Below are 17,901 nucleotides of genomic sequence, written 5' to 3' on the forward strand. Positions count from 1 at the left end.
TTGTGCAGCAACAGTTCCACTTTCCCCTCTCCAGATGGCTTTGCAAGAGGCACGAAAGTGTGGTGAGGAATTGGGCATTCACTCCTTCTCCGTTATGGAACAGGTGAACCCTAACACGGGACACCGTGAGTGTACTTATGACCCTCTTCCTTTTAAAACCTTGAAGGAGTTGCCCTGACCAGTATGGCTCAGTGGCTAGAGTGTCGGCCTGCGGACTCAAGGGTCCCAGGTTTAATTCTGGTCAGGGGCATGTACCTTGGTTGCGGGCACATCCCCAGTGGGGAGTGTGCAGGAGGCAGCTGATCCATGTTCCTCTCTCATCGATGTTTCTAACTCTCTATCCCACTCTCTTCCTCTCTGTAAAAAATCAATAAAATATATTTTTTAAAAAAACCCAAACCTTGAAGGAGTTAAAAACAGCCTGTGCTCAGTATGGGCCTACTTCCCCTTATACTTTAACCATCTTGGAAACTATAGCCTCAGAGGCTCTCCCACCTAATGAATGGAGAGTTATTGCCAAGGCTTGTTTATCAGGAGGGGATTATCTCTTGTGGAAATCAGAATATGATGAAAAGGCTAAGGAACAAGCTGTTCGTAATCGAGCTGCCCAGATTAATATTTCCTATGAAATGCTGGTAGGAGAAGGAGCCTATGCTGATACACATAATCAAATTCAATACCCCCAGGAAGCTTATGGACAGATTAATGGAGCTGGGATTAGAGCCTGGAAAAAGTTACCCACCTCTGGTCAGAAAACAGAGGAGCTCTCAAAAATTATTCAAGGGCCAGGTGAAAAGTACCAGGATTTTGTCTCTCGGCTATTACAGGCTGTTGGCCGAGTAGTGGTGGATGGAGAGGCTGGCATGTTGATAGTTAAACAGTTGGCATATGAAAATGCCAACACTGCCTGTCAAGCTGCATTGCGGCCCTATCAAAGGAAGGGGACTCTCTCAGATTATATCCGCATTTGCGAAGATATTGGTCCTTCATATATGCAAGGAGTCACTATTGCGGCCATATTAAAGGGAACCACCATTAAAGGAATTCTTCACCAACAGTTTAGCACAGGGAAAAGTCAAACACACAAATGTTTCACTTGTGGAGGAACAGGACACAGCAAAACAGTGTCCTTCTAATAAAGGGGTTAATTTAGGAAATGGCAGAGGTCCTAAACAACCTGGACTATGCCCTAAATGTAAAAGAGGAAAACATTGGGCAAATGAGTGTAGATCTAAGACAGATGTCCAAGGAAATTCCTTGCTTCCGCAGCAGTTGGGAAACTCCCAAAAGGGACCAGCCCAGCACCAGCAAATAGTAGGGGCATTGTCTGTTTACCCTCCTATCCTTGTGCTGTCTCAAGGCCAGCTGGCTGCACAGCACCCAGCCTGCCCTAGGGAGCAAAATGGATACAAGAGTTATTCCAAGCAACCCCCGGAAGCGCCGGGTTGGACCTTGGATCCATAGGGCGATGTGTATTAACTCCAGAATTGGGACCACAGGCCATTCCTACAGGAGTGAATGGACCTACTCCTAAAGGGATGTTTGGCCTTTTACTAGGTAGAAGCAGCTTAACTATGAAAGGATTACAAATTTTTCCAGGAGTAATTGATGCAGATTATGAGGGGGAAATTAAAATTATGGTCTCTGCCCCCAGAGATATCATCACCATTACCTCAGACATGAAAATTGCTCAATTGATTTTGCTCCCTCTGCCTGCCACAGGCAATCTACTTTCCACAGAGTCTCGGGGAGCCAGGGGTTTTGGCTCCTTGGACAAGGCATATTGGGTACAAGCTATTTCTCATTCAAGGCCTGAGAGAACCTTACTTATACAAGCAAAAAGATTTACAGAGATTTACAGAGATTTTAGATACAGGAGCAGATATTTCTGTCATAAGCTTAGCTCACTGGCCTAAACAGTGGCCCTATAGAGAAGCTATGACACAACTTTAAGGAATAGGTCAGACCAACTCTCCTTTACAGAGTTCACAAATGTTAAAGTGGCAAGACAATGGTCATTGTGAGTTATTTCAGCCATATATCTTGCCAGCGATCCCTGTGAATTTATGAGGACGAGACATTCTGTCTGCCCTGGGTGTTGCCTTTGTTACCACCCCAGCTCAGGGAAATTTTTAGGGGGGGGGGTCATTGTTTCTCCTGTTATCCACACAGCTGACAAGATATCTTGGAAGTCAGATGACCCTGTATGGGTAGAGCAGTGGCCCCTTTCCAAAAAAATACAAGCTGTTCATGAGTTGGTACAGGAACAACTCCAGCTAGGGCATACCAGTCCTTGGAATACTCCTATTTTTACCATAAAAAAGGAAATCAGGAAATTGGCGCCTTTTACAGGATTTAAGGGCAATAAACAAGACTATGGAAATTATGGGACCTTTACAGCCTGGTCTCCATTTGTAGCAATCCCTAATGGGATGAAGCTATTAGTACTAGATTTAAAGGATTGTTTTTTCACTATTCCTCTGGATCCCTCTGATTGCAAACGATTTGCATTCAGTGTCCCATCTACTAATTTTCAGGAACCCATGCACTGCTATCATTGGAAGGTATTGCCTCAGGGAATGGCTAATAGCCCTACCCTGTGTCAAAAGTTTGTTAGTCAGGCAATTCGCGGAGTTCGAGAGAAACATCTGCAGGCTTATATCATACACTTTATGGATGACATCCTCTTAGCTCACTATATGGAATGTCAATTAGAACAAGTGTATGATGACTTACAACAGGCTCTTCTTAAATCTGGGTTAATTATTGCACCTGAAAAAGTTCAAAGACGAGACCCTTACCTATATCTTGGACATATCATAGAAGGAAGAAAAATTCGTCCTCAAAAGATTCAACTCAGGATAGACAAGCTAGAGACTTTAAACGATTTTCAAAAATTTTTAGGGGATGTCAACTGGATTAGGCCAACTTTAGGCATAACTACTAATGACCTTAAACCTTTATTTGATATTCTTCGTGGGGATAGCAACCCGCTCTCCTCTCATCAGCTTACTCCTGCAGCTCACAAGGCTATCTGCCAAATAGAAGCTGCCTTAAAGAAACAATTTGTACAAAAAAATTGATTACTCACAGCCATGGCTGTATTTAGTATTGGCTACGCCAGTATGTCCTACTGGCCTCTTATGGCAACAGGGACCTTTGGAGTGGATTCATCCGCACTCCTCCCCAAAAAAGGTAGTTTATCCTTACTCAGAAGCAGTAGCAGATCTTATTTTTGCAGGACGTCTCAGATCTCTGGAACTTTTTGGTCAAGATCCCCATACCATAGTGGTACCCTATAAGGTTCAACAAAGGCAATGGCTATTTCATATGGATGATAAATGGCCTCTTTCCTTCCTGGGCTATCACGGTACAGTAGACTCTACCCATCTAATAAACTCATACAATTTTTTACAGAGCATTCCTTCATTTTCCCCAAGGTAGTCAAGACTTGTAGCTGGTCAAGTGGAATGAAGTTAATTAGAAGAGGACGTTCTGCCAAGAAAAGGCAGGGGCCTGCAAGCGGGCCACGTCAGAACAAAGTCTTGCACGCAAGATTTATTGTTCAAAGGCAGAATTTCCTTGAGGTGATAAATAGTCCATGAGGGCATGGAAAGCCAGGGAGAGTATACTGCTGCAGGTTGAAAGGGTCTTTGTATAACATAGGAAATTAATAGTTTAATGTATAACTTAGCTCAGATGATCTCATAGGCATGCCTGTTTACCACTGTCACTTGCTGTACTCCCCAAATAAAAGCCATGAGAGCCTTGGAGGTTTTGTTACACGCCTGAGTGAGTGGTAGCCCTCTGCTTCTCTTAGCTCAATCCTGCTTGCCGAACTCATCTCAGCATCACCGTTCACCTGCAGACCACCTGCAAGAATCAACCAATTTCTCATGCAGTTCTGGTGTTTACTGATGGTTCTAGTAATGGCACAGCTGCCCTAGTTATCAATAATCAACCCTTTGTTTTTCAGACTAACCACACCTCAGCACAACGCGTGGAGCTCAAAGCAGTACATCAAGCATTATGCAAACCTTCCACTCAATCTTTTAACCTTTACTCAGACTCTCCTTATATTGTAAATATTATAATTCACTTAGAAACTGCTAATTTACATGACACTGACCGACCCGAAGTGATTATTCTCTCACTACAGGTTCAAGCTTTACTCAGGAAACATTCTCACCCTTCTTTGGCCATATACGAGCTCATACAGATTTACCTGGATCTCTCTCTGTGGGAAATACTTATGCTGATCAACTTACTAAACCTTCCTATCTAACATTATCTCCTTTAGATGCAGCCAAAGCCTCACATTTTCTCCATCATCAAAATGCCACTGGCCTACATCAGCAGTTTCGAATCACAAAGGAACAGGCTCAGCAAATTGTTAAACTCTGTCCTCAATGCCCTCTAACCACATTCATTCCTCCCAAAGAAGGAGTCAATTCGCGAGGCTACAAACCAGGCCAACTGTGGCAGCTGAATGTAACCCATATTCCATCTTTTGGAAAACAAGCTTATGTCCATGTTTCTATTGACACTTTTTCTGGTTTTATTTTTGCATCCCCTCATACAGGAGAAGCCGCTAAACATGTTACAGCTCACTGTTTGCAAGCTTTTACTTTCCTAGGCATCCCCCATACCAGTAAAACTGACAATGGTCCAGCCTACACAAGTACGGCATTCCAGAAGTTTTGTGCTACTTTTCGAATCCAGCATAAAACAGGCATCTCATGCAATCCTCAAGGGCAGGGAATAGTTGAGCAAGCTCATCACACCTTAAAAAGGCAAATTGAAGAAATAAGAAAGGGGGAGTATGTAGATACCCCTGCTAACTTACTTAACAGAGCTCTTTATTCCCTTAATTTTTAAAATGGTGATGCTCAGGGCAAAACCGCTGCGGAACGACAGTGGTCCTCACTGTCAAGATCCCACCCTTGGTACAGTGGAAAGACTTACTTACAGGACAATGGCATGGCCCCAGCCCTGTTCTGATATGGGCTCGGGGGTCTGTTTGTGTATTTCCTGAAGGGGACTCTGAGCCCCGTTGGATCCCCAGCCACTGTGTCCGGCCCTTTCAAGGTCAAAATGGAGGATGAAGTGGAACAAGAACTCACTCCACCATTCAAGAGGCTACGAATGGGTCCACTAGAGCCCGTGCCACCACCGCCGCCACGGAGATCACGGACAACTCGGAGGATGTCTCCACCAACTTGGGGACAGCTGAAGAAGCTGACAACGGAGGCCGAGGCCATGGTCGTTCACCAGGGAGCACAACGAACTGCTGAGACTTTGTTTCTAGCCACGCTGTCAATTTTGGCTGTTCAGGTCTGTGATGCTCAGACTCCATACTGGGCATACATTCCAGATCCGCCCTTCCTCAGGGCCATTACTTGGGATGACCCCAGCGTTCCTGTTTTTGTTAATGATACAGATATCATGGGCCACCCAAGTGCAGATTATCTTACTCCTCATCGAGTGGGAGAGTGTAGATATGAGAAAAGGTCAACCAGGGTCCCCATATGTTTTGTAGCCATTAAACATTGGAATAACTGTCTTACTGTAGAACCTTCACCAAGGTATACCCATGGCATTAGCAGAGGTGGAGATCCCGAAGAGTATGAGGGGTGGATCCGACGACAATGGTTCCTTACTATATATGGCCTGCCTGACATCACCCGTACCATCTCTCAGGGCATCCCGCCCAAGTTGCCTCCATGTTTGTATAATGAATACAGGTTATTTCTGAAGTATCCACCTTGGCGGTGTTGCCGTCATGAGTTGGCTGTGGTACATACTCCCATTAACAATTCCTTTCAGATACTTGATTGGTCCTATCTCAACCTGCTATCTAGCAGAAGTAGTTTTAAGGCTAGAGAGACCCCAGGAGACTGCGTAGAAGAGATACTCACAACCAAGTGGGGAGGAGTACATTTAGAAATATTTAAGCTTATGGCCACTTCAGGTACCATTTCTTTGCATCATGATAACCTACAGTGATCACAGGTCTTACTGCTTGTGTACCTCCTCCTTACTTTCTCCTTATTGGAATTGTAGATATTGTACTTAAGGGCAACTTGTATACAATTTCTTGTACTCATTGCAACTTGTCTGTGTGTCTAGATCAGGGGTGGGCAAACTTTTTGACTCGAGGGCCACAATGGGTTCTTAAACTGGACTGGAGGGCCGGAACAAAAGCATGGATGGAGTGTTTGTGTGAACTAATATAAATTCAAAGTAAACATCATTACATAAAAGGGTACGGTCTTTTTTTTTTTAGTTTTATTCATTTCAAACGGGCCTGATTTGGCCCGTGGGCCGTAGTTTGCCCACAGCTGGTCTAGATACAACTTTGGTTATGAGGTGGTTGTATTACATCAACCTTCCTTTGTCATGCTCCCAGTTAATATTACTGGACCTTGATACAGGGATACAGGCTCCCAGATATTAAGAGAACGGAATTATTTGCTAAGCCGCCCTAAGAGGTTCATTGGAGTGCTTATTGCTGGCCTCGCAGCCCTAGTCTCCCTCATTGCTACTGCCACTACTGCAGCCATAGCTTTAACTCAAGAAATACACACAGCTCATTTTGTGGATGGCTTGGCGAAGAACGTTTCGAATGCCTTAGGAGCTCAAGAGCTCATAGATAAGAAAATAGAACAAAGGCTCAATGCACTAGAAGAAGTTGTGCTCCTTATAGGAAATCAAATGCACAGCTTGAAAGTGCGTTCTACTCTTCGGTGTCATGCTGAGTTTGATTGGATTTGTGTCACCCCTAAGATATATAATGGTACTATGTGGCATTGGGATCGAGTTCGCAACCACCTGTTAGGAATTTGGGATCATACTCACTTTACTTTAGATATCAGTAGATTACATGGAGAGATTCAAGCTATTAATGATGCAGGTTCTGCTCTGTTGCCTCCTGGTGAAGTAGCACAGAATATTTTTAATGAAATTCAAAGCCTTATGTCCTTTCATGGATTACAGTCTTTTATTTGGTCTCTATTAATTATTGTTATCCTTGCTCTCATTATTCTGTTTACTTCCAGTCTGCTTCCGAACCATCAGATCCAGTATTCGATCCCTGCAAATAGGACTACATGAACTTCGCCTAAAAAACAAGGGGGATCTGTTGGAGACCGGGTGTAAGCTGACAAGGTCCTTGCACCTGAAGGGGCTAGCAAGGCTGGGACCCTTACCCACACAGTTTTCCCAGACTTGTTTGGATGGCGGTTATCAGTAGAATAAAAGCAACCTTTGTAGAATGAGAACAGCCTTTCATGGCTTATCAAGAAGTCTAACTATTTACTGAGATTTGCTGTACCGAGAATTTGTCCTTCTGCTCTGTCTCTCCCTTAGAGATTAAGAGGAACAATGATTACATTCCTCTTGACAGACCTTCTATTCAGTGTTTTGTATATAAAAGGCATTGCGTGGTCAATAAACTTATTGCAGTTCCTCGTTTGATCTGTAGTCGTCCCGATCCCGCTCTCCTGTCTTTCTTTCTTTTCTCAATTCCCACCTCCCTACCTCAGCCTGGTTCAACCTGTCAGGCTGGCCCTGACACTTTCCCCCTGACCTCCTATCACCTGTCACAGCTACCCTGCCCCCTTGGTTGTGGGGTGTCCTCCACTAGAACACCAGCTCTCAAGGGCAGGGGACTCTGTACCTCCAGCCTCTGCAACAGTCGAGTTCAAGTGTCCACACCCGCTGTCTTTACAGGTCTCAGCTGTGCCGGCCCTTGGCTGTGGCCCCTCCATCCAGCCTGATTCAAGTCGTCAGCACTAGAGCCTCCCCTCAGTCCTCCCACTCAAGGACCCTGCCCCATGAGCTGACAGGAAACACCCTTACTAACCCTGTCCAAGGCCACCAACCTCTCTGCACCGTCAGGCACCCCCCCCAACCCCCACCCCTCCCCCCCGCAGCACACTATCCTTGAGTCCAGGGTCGGTCAACTGACTACAGGGGAAGGGGTCTGCTCTGCACAGGCCAGAAATAGCCAAGTGGGCACACCAACCAGAATGCATCCCCCAATGGGGTATCATGTTGAGATCAACCCTCTCCTGCTGGAAACACTTGTACTGCAGAATGTTCTCAGCATTGAAAAAACACAGCACCATTTCCTGGAAAATGCACGTGATCTCCCGGACAGCAGGGAAATGGTGTAAGGAGGGTGTGTGCTTTATTTGTAATAAAGTCAACATAGAAAATTACCCCCCACAGTGCAAAAATAGACTCAAACAACACCAGTGGGTCTCAGGCATGTATGTGGGCTTGCCAGAGGCAGACTTTTTCTAAGGTGAACTCATTTGGGGCCCAAAGCATCAGGGGCCTTCACCCAGATAAAGTAGATTCAATTGCAGCAGGCCAGGTGCCTGGGGATGAGGAGAGCAGGCTGGAGAGACCTCTTGATGGAGACAGAAGAACCTGGCTTGCTTTTCTCAAGCAGAAACAGAACACCAATTCCTCATAGAACCTTGCCTTGGGCTCCTCTCTGCCAGCTCCTGGGCAGGACACAGCATATCCACCTGCAGGGGGAACATCCGGGCAAAGGCAGGAAACAATAAGGGAAGGTGGGCTGTGCAGGCAGAGGCCCATCTTAGTGAAAAAGGGTGGATGTTTTGTTGTCTTTTCTTTTTTAAAGAGAGAGTGGGAGGGGAATGAGAGAGAGAAACACAATGACTGGATGCCTCCCACACCAGTCAAAATGGGGGGCTGGGGATCAAACCTGCAAAATACAACCACAAAGTCGTATGGTCCTTATTTCAATGCCTTGGGCCTTAATGCAAAGAATAATGTACAAAGAAGGATTTTCTGCCATCAAGCTATCCTTTCTGAAGCACAGAAAGTTTGTGAATCCCACAGTATCAGTTAACTCTATGCTGACAGATCACAATTGTGCTTTCAAATCAACCCAGGCAGTGAATAGAACCAACAAAATTAAAGATACAAAAACATGTAATACTTTAAGCAATAAAAAAAAAAAAAAAAGATACAAAAACAATCACAATTACAAAAACATCATAGAGCAGTATATAGCAATCAGTTTGTAACAATTCATCACAGAATAAGGTGAGAACCAGAATGTCCCTGAAAGAGGGAGCACTTCTTAGCTGAGATTGGGAGATTTGGATGAATCCTGGATCAGGTGCATTTCCTAGTCAGAGAGAACAGAATGAAGATCCTGCAAAGAGCTTGGAGTATTCCTAATTCACTTAAGCACAAGGGAGAACACAGAATTCCTTTTCCCTGAGCACGCAGGGGTGGTGACTGATGCACACTGTTCAGGTGAACCAGGTGGTAGAGGTCACTTTAGCCACAAATACTCAAAGTGACATCAATGAGGTCGGAGTCCTTGAAAGTTAGCAAGTGCAATGCAGCTCCTTCAAACCTCACTTGTACCTCAAACTTATGAGGAATTCTGTACAGTGTATGTTCAGATAAAAGGGGTTTATATTCAGGTAAATGGATTTAAGTCTCCTTCAATGTTGTAAAGTGAGAAAGATAATACATCCCTGGCACATTTAAGGCTTTGCTCCAATGTGAACTCACATATCTAACAAGGCTAAGTTTGCAGCTAAAATACCAGTGTGAACTCTCTTGTGGATTAGGAGCTGATTGCTGGTCCTGAAAGATTTCCCACATTCACTACACTCATAAGGTTTTTCACCAGTGTGAACTCTCTGGTGGAGAATAAGTGAATTCCTTTGCCGGAAGGACTTTCCACAATCACTACACTCATATGGCTTTTCTCCAGTATGAACTCTGTGGTGTTGCGTGAGGTTCCCCTTCAGTCTAAAGAACTTCCCACAATCACTACATTCAAAAGGTTTTTCACCAGTGTGAATTCTCTTGTGTTCAGAGAGGTAGCAGCTTCTGCTGAAGGACTTCCCACAATCAGTACACTCATAGGGTTTTTCTCCAGTGTGAATTCTCTTGTGGTTAAGGAGCATAATATTGCTCATAAAAGAGTTCCCACAATCAGTACACTCATAGGGTTTTTCTCCAGTGTGAACTCTCTTGTGGTTAAGGAGGTTATTATTGCTGCTAAAAGATTTCCCACAATCAGTACACTCATAGGGTTTTTCTCCAGTGTGAACTCTCTTGTGGTTAACAAGTGTATTATTGCTCCGAAAAAATTTCCCACAAACAGTACACTCATAGGGCTTTTCTCCAGTGTGAACTCTATTGTGGTAAAGGAGGTTATAATTGCTGCTAAAAGATTTCCCACAATCAGTACACCCATAGGGTTTTTCTCTAGTGTGAACACGGTGGTGTTCAGTGAGTTGAGAGCTTTGCCTAAAGGACTTTCCACAATCACTACATTGATATGGCTTTTCTCCACTGTGAACTCTCTTGTGGTTAAGGAGGTTACTATTGTTCCTAAAACATTTCCCACAGTCAGTACACTCATAGGGTTTTTCTCCAGTATGAACATGGAGGTGTACAGCGAGTTGAGAGCTTTGCCTGAAGGACTTCTCACAATCACTACACTGATATGGCTTTTCTCCAGTGTGAACTCTCTTGTGGTTTAGGAGGTTACTATTGTTCCTAAAACATTTCCCACAGTCAGTACACTCGTAGGATTTTTCTCCAGTGTGAACATGGTAGTGATCAGTGAGGTGAGACTTTTGCCTGTAGCACTTCCCACAATCAGTACACTGATATGGCTTTTCTCTAGGGTGAATTCTTCCAGTTTGAAGGAGGTTAAAGCTTCCTCTAAAAACTTTCCCACATTTGGTACTGTCATAGTTCACTTCTCCAGAGCAGGCACCCTGATGCTGAACAACTTTCTGGTTGTGGCTGTCAAATTTTTCATAGTTACAAGTGTGTAGAAGACTTTTTCCACCAAGATATTCCTGTGAAACCTCACTGCCACTGTGTGGCTCCTTAGTGTTGAGAGGGGCCTGGTGCTGGAGAAGCTCTGAGATGGCTGGGAAGACTTTCCCAACCTCCCTACGGCTTGAAGGCACCCAAGATAAATAGAAGCTGCACCTGGTCACAAATGAGGCCCTGTCCATGTCTTCTTTCCAGATCTTCTCTACACTGGAATCCCTCTGTGGCTGGTGAGGATTTGCACTGAAACAGGAGTCTTTCACACATGCATCAATGAAGAAGCCTTTCTGCTCAAAGTCCGCTGCTTGTGACTCAGTCAGGTGCAGAATATCTTTTAACACAGAGAAACAATGCTTACTCAGATGGATCCTCTGGGTTGCTGGAGCTGTCTTAGGAGCCCCGACCTGTGACTCAACTTGTACAGATATGTTCTGCTCAGGACAGAAGTCCTCATCATCCATTCTATGCCAACATCCTGAAAACAGAGAAATGAGAAGGAACTGAATGTTGACTATGGTGACAGGGGAAGTTCCATTGGTAAAGTGGTTGCACATAATACATCGTTTCTCTGCAACTGTCTAAAAATAAGAGCTATGCAGTAAGGATTAATAAGAAGCTGATGTGAAGGTCTGAGTCTCTGACGGTCACAAAACAGGGAAGACTTCACCAGAAACATGACACACACATGACAAGGACAACATGGAAGAGAAGATATATCTCCAGCTAAGTCTTCTGCTAACAGTGCTCAGCAGGGCTGGTCTGCTGATGACAGGGGTAAGCTGTGCAGAAGGTTGGTTATGTCTTATTCCAAGTGAAATTTAATAAACAAGTAGCAGGGGTTCAAGGACTACTTAAGCATGCATGTATACCTAAAAACACATGTGCAGGTCCATGTAGCAGATACTGCAGAGGGAGCAGTGCAGAGGGAGAGGTGATGCAAAAAGGTGACAAAGGTGAAGGTAGCCGTAATGCAGGAAGTCACAGATGAAATGCAAATCAGCAACGTATCAACTATGGGAAAGAGAAGGTAGAAATGGGGTGTGGCTATGGCACTTTCTCCTAAACACTGTTGGAATTTAGCTGGTTCCTGGTATCATCTGCCCACCACCATTATGTCATACCTTAACCCCAGTTGTCACTCAATATGGCCACACCTCCTCTGAGACCATCTTGCATGTTCACCCTGTGAGGAAGCCAGGTTTCTCCCTGAATCGTCTACTATATTGATACATAACCCCTAAATATTCCAAGTAATAATGAAAGACACTGGAGGTGAGCAGCCATCTCTGGCTGAGAGCAATTTGCATGCAGTAGTACCGAGTTAAAGTAATATTACAAAGAACAACTGAAGAAGGGTCTTACAAGAATAGCCCATGTAAGCGAAATAAGCCAGTCAATGAAAGAAAAATACCACATAATCTCACTCATTTATGGATAATAAAAACCATTATAAACTGATGAACAAAAATAGATACAGACACAGAGCAGCATCGAACAGACTGTCAAACTACAGCGGGAAGGCCGGGGAGAGTTTGGGGGCAGGAGTGGGGGGTAAGAGATCAACCGAAGGACTTGTATGCATGCATATAAGCATAACCAATGGACACAAGCCACTGGGGGGTAGGGGAGGTCGGGGGAATGTCAAACAGTTGGGGGGAAGGAGACATCTGTAATACTCTTTGAAATACTTTAAGCAATAAAAAAGAAAAAGAAAAAAAAGAATTAGGAAGTGAAAAAAAAAATAGCCCATGGTTCATGTAAGTGAAGAACATAACCTAGCACAGGCTGTCATAAAGCACCTTTCCCTAGAGGAAGGGGGAAGAAGTGAATAAATGTGGATACTGTCACCCTCCCAGGGAGAGGAAGAGTAAGGTGGGACCCATTAAACTGACTGTAAGACTCCCGATTCCCAGACACTTTCTGCACTTTTTGAGACAACGGGTATTAGGGATGTTCGTGGAGTCCATTGGTCAGGGGTCTCCACACAGCTGAGCACTGGAAGCCACAGCACATTTGACAAGACAGTGGCAGAAATTAGCAGAACTCGTGGTCTGACTATGGGAGAGAGCAAGCTATGTTTTGAGAATAAAGGAAGAAAGGACATCATCTCATGACACTGAGACAATGTGAACATCTTACCTACAGATGAGACGAGTACAAAAACTTCCAGCATCACATCGCAGTACAGAAGTCTCTGATCCTCATCAAGGAGCCCCCACTCCTCCTGAGAGAAGGCAATGGCCACGTCCTCAAAGTTCATATCCTGTCATAATGGGGACAGTTCAGTCCATGATCAGTTTCTCTCCTAAGGCTTTAATTTCATCATACTTCCCATTCTCCATATCCATCTTCTCCCTGTACCCCCACATCACAGAAAATAACAGGTCTTGTATCCACCAGAGTCACTCTCACCTAATATTCCTACCTATATTGTGTATTCTCACAGCAATAAAGGCAGATGCCCAGACTGATTATACCTGACCTCAGAGTCTCACATTTAAGGTTAGGGGTGTCACCAACATAGGGTACAGATAAATGTTGGCCATGAAGAGAGAAGTGAGGGATTTGATATTGGTCTTGTGGGGCAAGATCCTTGTTGTCTAACAGATTCTCCTTCCAAGAACCCAGAAAACATGGCATCACTTGTCACCTTTTGCCCTACCTGTTCCACATAATTCTCTGTATCTCACTTCTCTCATACAGCTTCATTCCAGAGTCACAACTTCAAAGATAACACATATATGCCATGTAGAAGACGGGTTGTTTTCTAATCCTCCCTTTTCAACATTCTAACTCACCTCCTCTATAATTTATTTCTCTCTTACCCTTCTGCCTTCCACAGGTGAGTAGAGACTTTCAAGCCCAGGTAACACTGATGTATGCTATCCCATTCCTATTGATCAATGTATCAGCCCAACAACTGGCAGGTGTGCACCTATATAACACCTAAATTCTGGACCTGACATATAGCGCCAGAACACCCGTCTTTTCAGGAATTAACCAAATTCCCCATGTTGCATCATCCAGTTATCAGCAGAAACAGACTCAACCTCATTCCCTCTATGTCAATATCAGGGGTCTGTGGCCATGAATTCACACTCCCTCTCACAGAGCACATCACTCCTTCTCCCACACCTGTCTCACACCTGCACTCCTGTAGCCACAGCTCCCATAGACATCTCCTTGGTTTTAGTCATTACTCAGCATGTGTGTTCCAGAGAGTGCATGGCAAGTTCAAACAGTATCATGTACTAACCTGACTCTGGATGCCCACACCCAACACACAGCCTTCAGTTCTGCTATGAAGGCCTCCATCCCAAATTGTTTATTCCTTCTCACATATTGAGAACCACATCAGATCTCAGTTATCCAGTGTCCACCTCTACTGGTGCTCCACTTGGTGTCCCTTCTCCACTCATAGCCTTCAGTACTCAAGACCCACTGCCTATGGCTCTCAACCCCATGCCCTATGAGTCTCACAGATGCTCACTCCTGCCCATAAGCAAATCTACCAAACTGGATGCAACACACAAAGCTACACAAAGGGTATTAAGAAATCTTGGTGAGTGTTTAAGTAAATATGCACCGGCTACAGCCTCATCTTTTTGAATTACTCTTCTACCTCCAATAAAATAAAATAAAAAGGTGATCTACAACTCCTCCCTGGTCCATACTCTTTATTATTTTTTTTAATTAGTGTTCATCTTGAACTACTCAGAATTCCAGATAGTCATGAACTTGTCTCTGAAATATCTGATAACCTAATAGGAAAATATAAAAGATTGTATATGACTAATGAACATTAATTTTCCCACTATGACTTCTCCATGTGAGTTGATGGTGCTTTCATACCATCAGGTGCTAAATCCAAACCTTTACATCATCTCTGATGCTTATCTCTCTCTCCAATCCTCAAAATTAGAAAATCCTGGTGGCCACACCTAAATCCCTGACCCATAATGAAACTGCTTCTTCCACATCCACAACCACCATTGTTCTCCAGTTACCCTCACTCTCACAAACACTATCACAGCAGCTTCCATCCTAGTCTTTCTACCACTTTCCTCATACCCATATTGTGCATCATGCTGCAGTCACAGGGAGTCTAATGAGACCTGGGTCAGATCACCTGCTCTACTGACCAATGACCCCAATGACCCCATCTCCAGCAGAACAGAAACCCAAGTGGTCACAAAGCTCCTCTGGACTTGATTCCTGTCCCTGTTTCCAGTTCCTATTTTTGAAAAATGGACCCCTGCTCGTCCCTGAATCAGCTGAGTCTTCACTCCAAGCCTTTGCACATTCTGGAGCCCATGCACGGAAGGACCTGTCACACACAATTCCACTGGCTGCCAAAATCAGGTGCCACTCATCTGACCCTTGACCTGGACTTAGGGTTCTGGGCTCGGTGTCCCTTCAAGGTGCCCAGGTCCAAGGTCCCCCAGAAGAGGGGCTGGACAGCCCCAGGACCCCACTGTCTCAGAGGCCACCATAGTGTGAGGCCCTGACATAGCCCCATAGCCCAGCCCGCTCAGCGGCTCTCACCTGCAGGAACCGGTGGGCACTAAAGGGCTGCTGAGGGCCTGGCACCCACCCCAGGACCCAGGGGCTCAGGCCCGAGGTCCAGCGCCGCGGAGCTGCCCTCCCTCAGGGCGGGTCCTCAGGGCGCCTCCTGCTGGTCGCTGTGTGCACAGCCCCTCCTCCGCCCTCACTGCTGCCCTCTCCCCGGAGGCGGCGCCTCCTCTGGGCGTTTGGGGAACGTTCACACCCGTATCTCAGCCTCATCCCTCTGCCGCTCACAGCCACCCGCAGCCCCGTCGCCCTGAGCAGGAAAGTGAACCTCCTCCCGGACCCGCCTCCCGTCCTCTGTGCCGCCTTTAGACACAAACCAGACCTGGGTGTCCCCCCTCCCGGCTCGGTCCCCCCACGGCCTCCCCCGGCGGCCCCGCAGCCCGTCGCCTCCTCCCCCTCCCACCCCGGGCCCCCCACGAGGACTCACTGTGCTGGACGCTGCGCCCTGGGCTGCGGGACCTGAGCGGCTCTGGCACCAGAGGCTGGAGGGTTCAATGGGGTGACGCTGAGTGGGCTCTGTCAGCGGAGAGGAGTCGGGGAGGCACGGTCGCCCCAATCCCGAAGGTTGCGGCTCAACAGGCTCAGACACACCCTGCACCGCCGGACGCTGCCTTCCACGTCTCCTCCTTCCCGCGATGGATTTACTGATGAAGTCCGTGAGCCGGTGAACAGGTTGAAGAAGTCAAAATGTCCGCCAGGAAGAGGACTCCGGAAGTTCCGCCCCAACCGGATGCGCTGGCACCAAAATGCCTGCGTGGACGCATTGCTTTCTGGGTAGTGTAGTTTTCTAATCAGCCCAGGAGAGGGCTAGCTTTCCCGCTGGGAACTTGAGCAACAAGGTGTTGTAGCACTGCCAGTGGTTCTGGGGAAGGAGAAGATGGGACGGGAGGCCTGGTTAACTGGGATAGACTGACAGATCTCCCAGAGGAGGGGTGGGGAGAACTGGAAGAGATCCCCCAAAAACATATACACAGGGGAAATGGGAGACATCTGTAATACCATCAACAATAAAAATATATTTTTAAAAAAAAATTTCAAAAGAAGATAGCCCTGCTGGTGGGGCTGATGGTTGAGCGTCAACTTATGTAGGAGAACGTCACGGTTGTATTCCTGGTCATGGCACATACATGGGTTGCAGTTTAATTCCCAGTGTAGGCAGGAACTCGCAGTAGGCAGCTAATCAGTGATTGTCTCTCATTATTAATGTTTCTATCTCTATCTCTTCATTCCTCTGTCTAAAATCAATATGTGTGTGTGTGTGTGTGTGTGTGTGTGTATACACACACACACACACATATATATATACCATATATATGTATATATGTGTATATACAGAAAAAATTATATATATTGCCTAAATGACCATTATTACCAGTGGACCAAATGACTGGTCAACCAGTCGCTATGACACACACTAACCACAGAGGACAAAAGCTAAACATAGGAGCTGCCCCCGGGGTTCAGTATGCTCCCACAGCCAACCTCCTGTGGCCAGCCAACCTCCCATGGTCTCTCCCCCTGGACTGGGTGAAATGGCCCTGTTTGGGATTGTCAGCCAGGCCAAGGGGTCCCAACCATGCACGAATTCATGGACCAGGCCTTTAATTTATATATATATATATATATATATATATATATATATATATATATACTCCTTGCAGATTGATATCCAGCAGGAGGCGTGCAGGGGAGCCAATCAGTGATTCTTTGTCATCATTGACGTTTCTATCTCTCTCCCTCTCCCTTATTCTCTGAAATCAATAAAAAAATTTTTAAAACAGCTATATACTTATATTCATAGCCCATGGACACAGACAATAATATGGTGAGCTCCTACAAGCAATGGGGCAGGATAGAGGGAGGCAAAGGGGAAGTAGGAAGAGAGAACATGGGGGACATCTGTAATTGATTCAAAAATTAAAAACAATAGTGCATCCGGCAGGTGTGGCTCAATGAATGGGTTTGGACCCACGAAGCAAGAGATCTCTGGTTCGATTCCTGGTAGGGCACATGCCCAGTTTGGGGGCTTGATCCCAGTAGGGGGCATGCAGGAGGCAGCTGATCAATGATTCTCATCTTTGATGTTTCTCCCTCTTCCTCTCTAAGAGACCATTAAAAACATTTTTTTTAAAAAGGAATAGTGTGAAGATTGAATTGACTCACCCTAGCTAGTTTGGCTCAGTGGATAGAGCACCAGCCTGTGGACTGAAGGGAACTGAGTTTGATTCTGGTCAAGGGCATGTGTGTGGGTTGCAGGCTAGATCCCAGTCGCTGGTTAGCGCAACTGTGGGAGTCAACCAGTTAATTTGTGTCTCTCACATGGATTTTTTTAAAGTATATTTTTTATTGATTTCAGAGAGGAAGGGTGAGGGAGATACAAACATCCTTGGTGAGAGAAAATCATTAAATCGGATCCCTCCTGCACACCCCCTACTGGGAATGGAGCCCACAACCAGGGCATGTGCCCTTCATAGGAATTGAACC

This window comes from Myotis nattereri (assembly GCF_964212035.1).
Source record: "Myotis nattereri genome assembly, chromosome: 21".
In the NCBI taxonomy this organism is placed as follows: domain Eukaryota; kingdom Metazoa; phylum Chordata; class Mammalia; order Chiroptera; family Vespertilionidae; genus Myotis; species Myotis nattereri.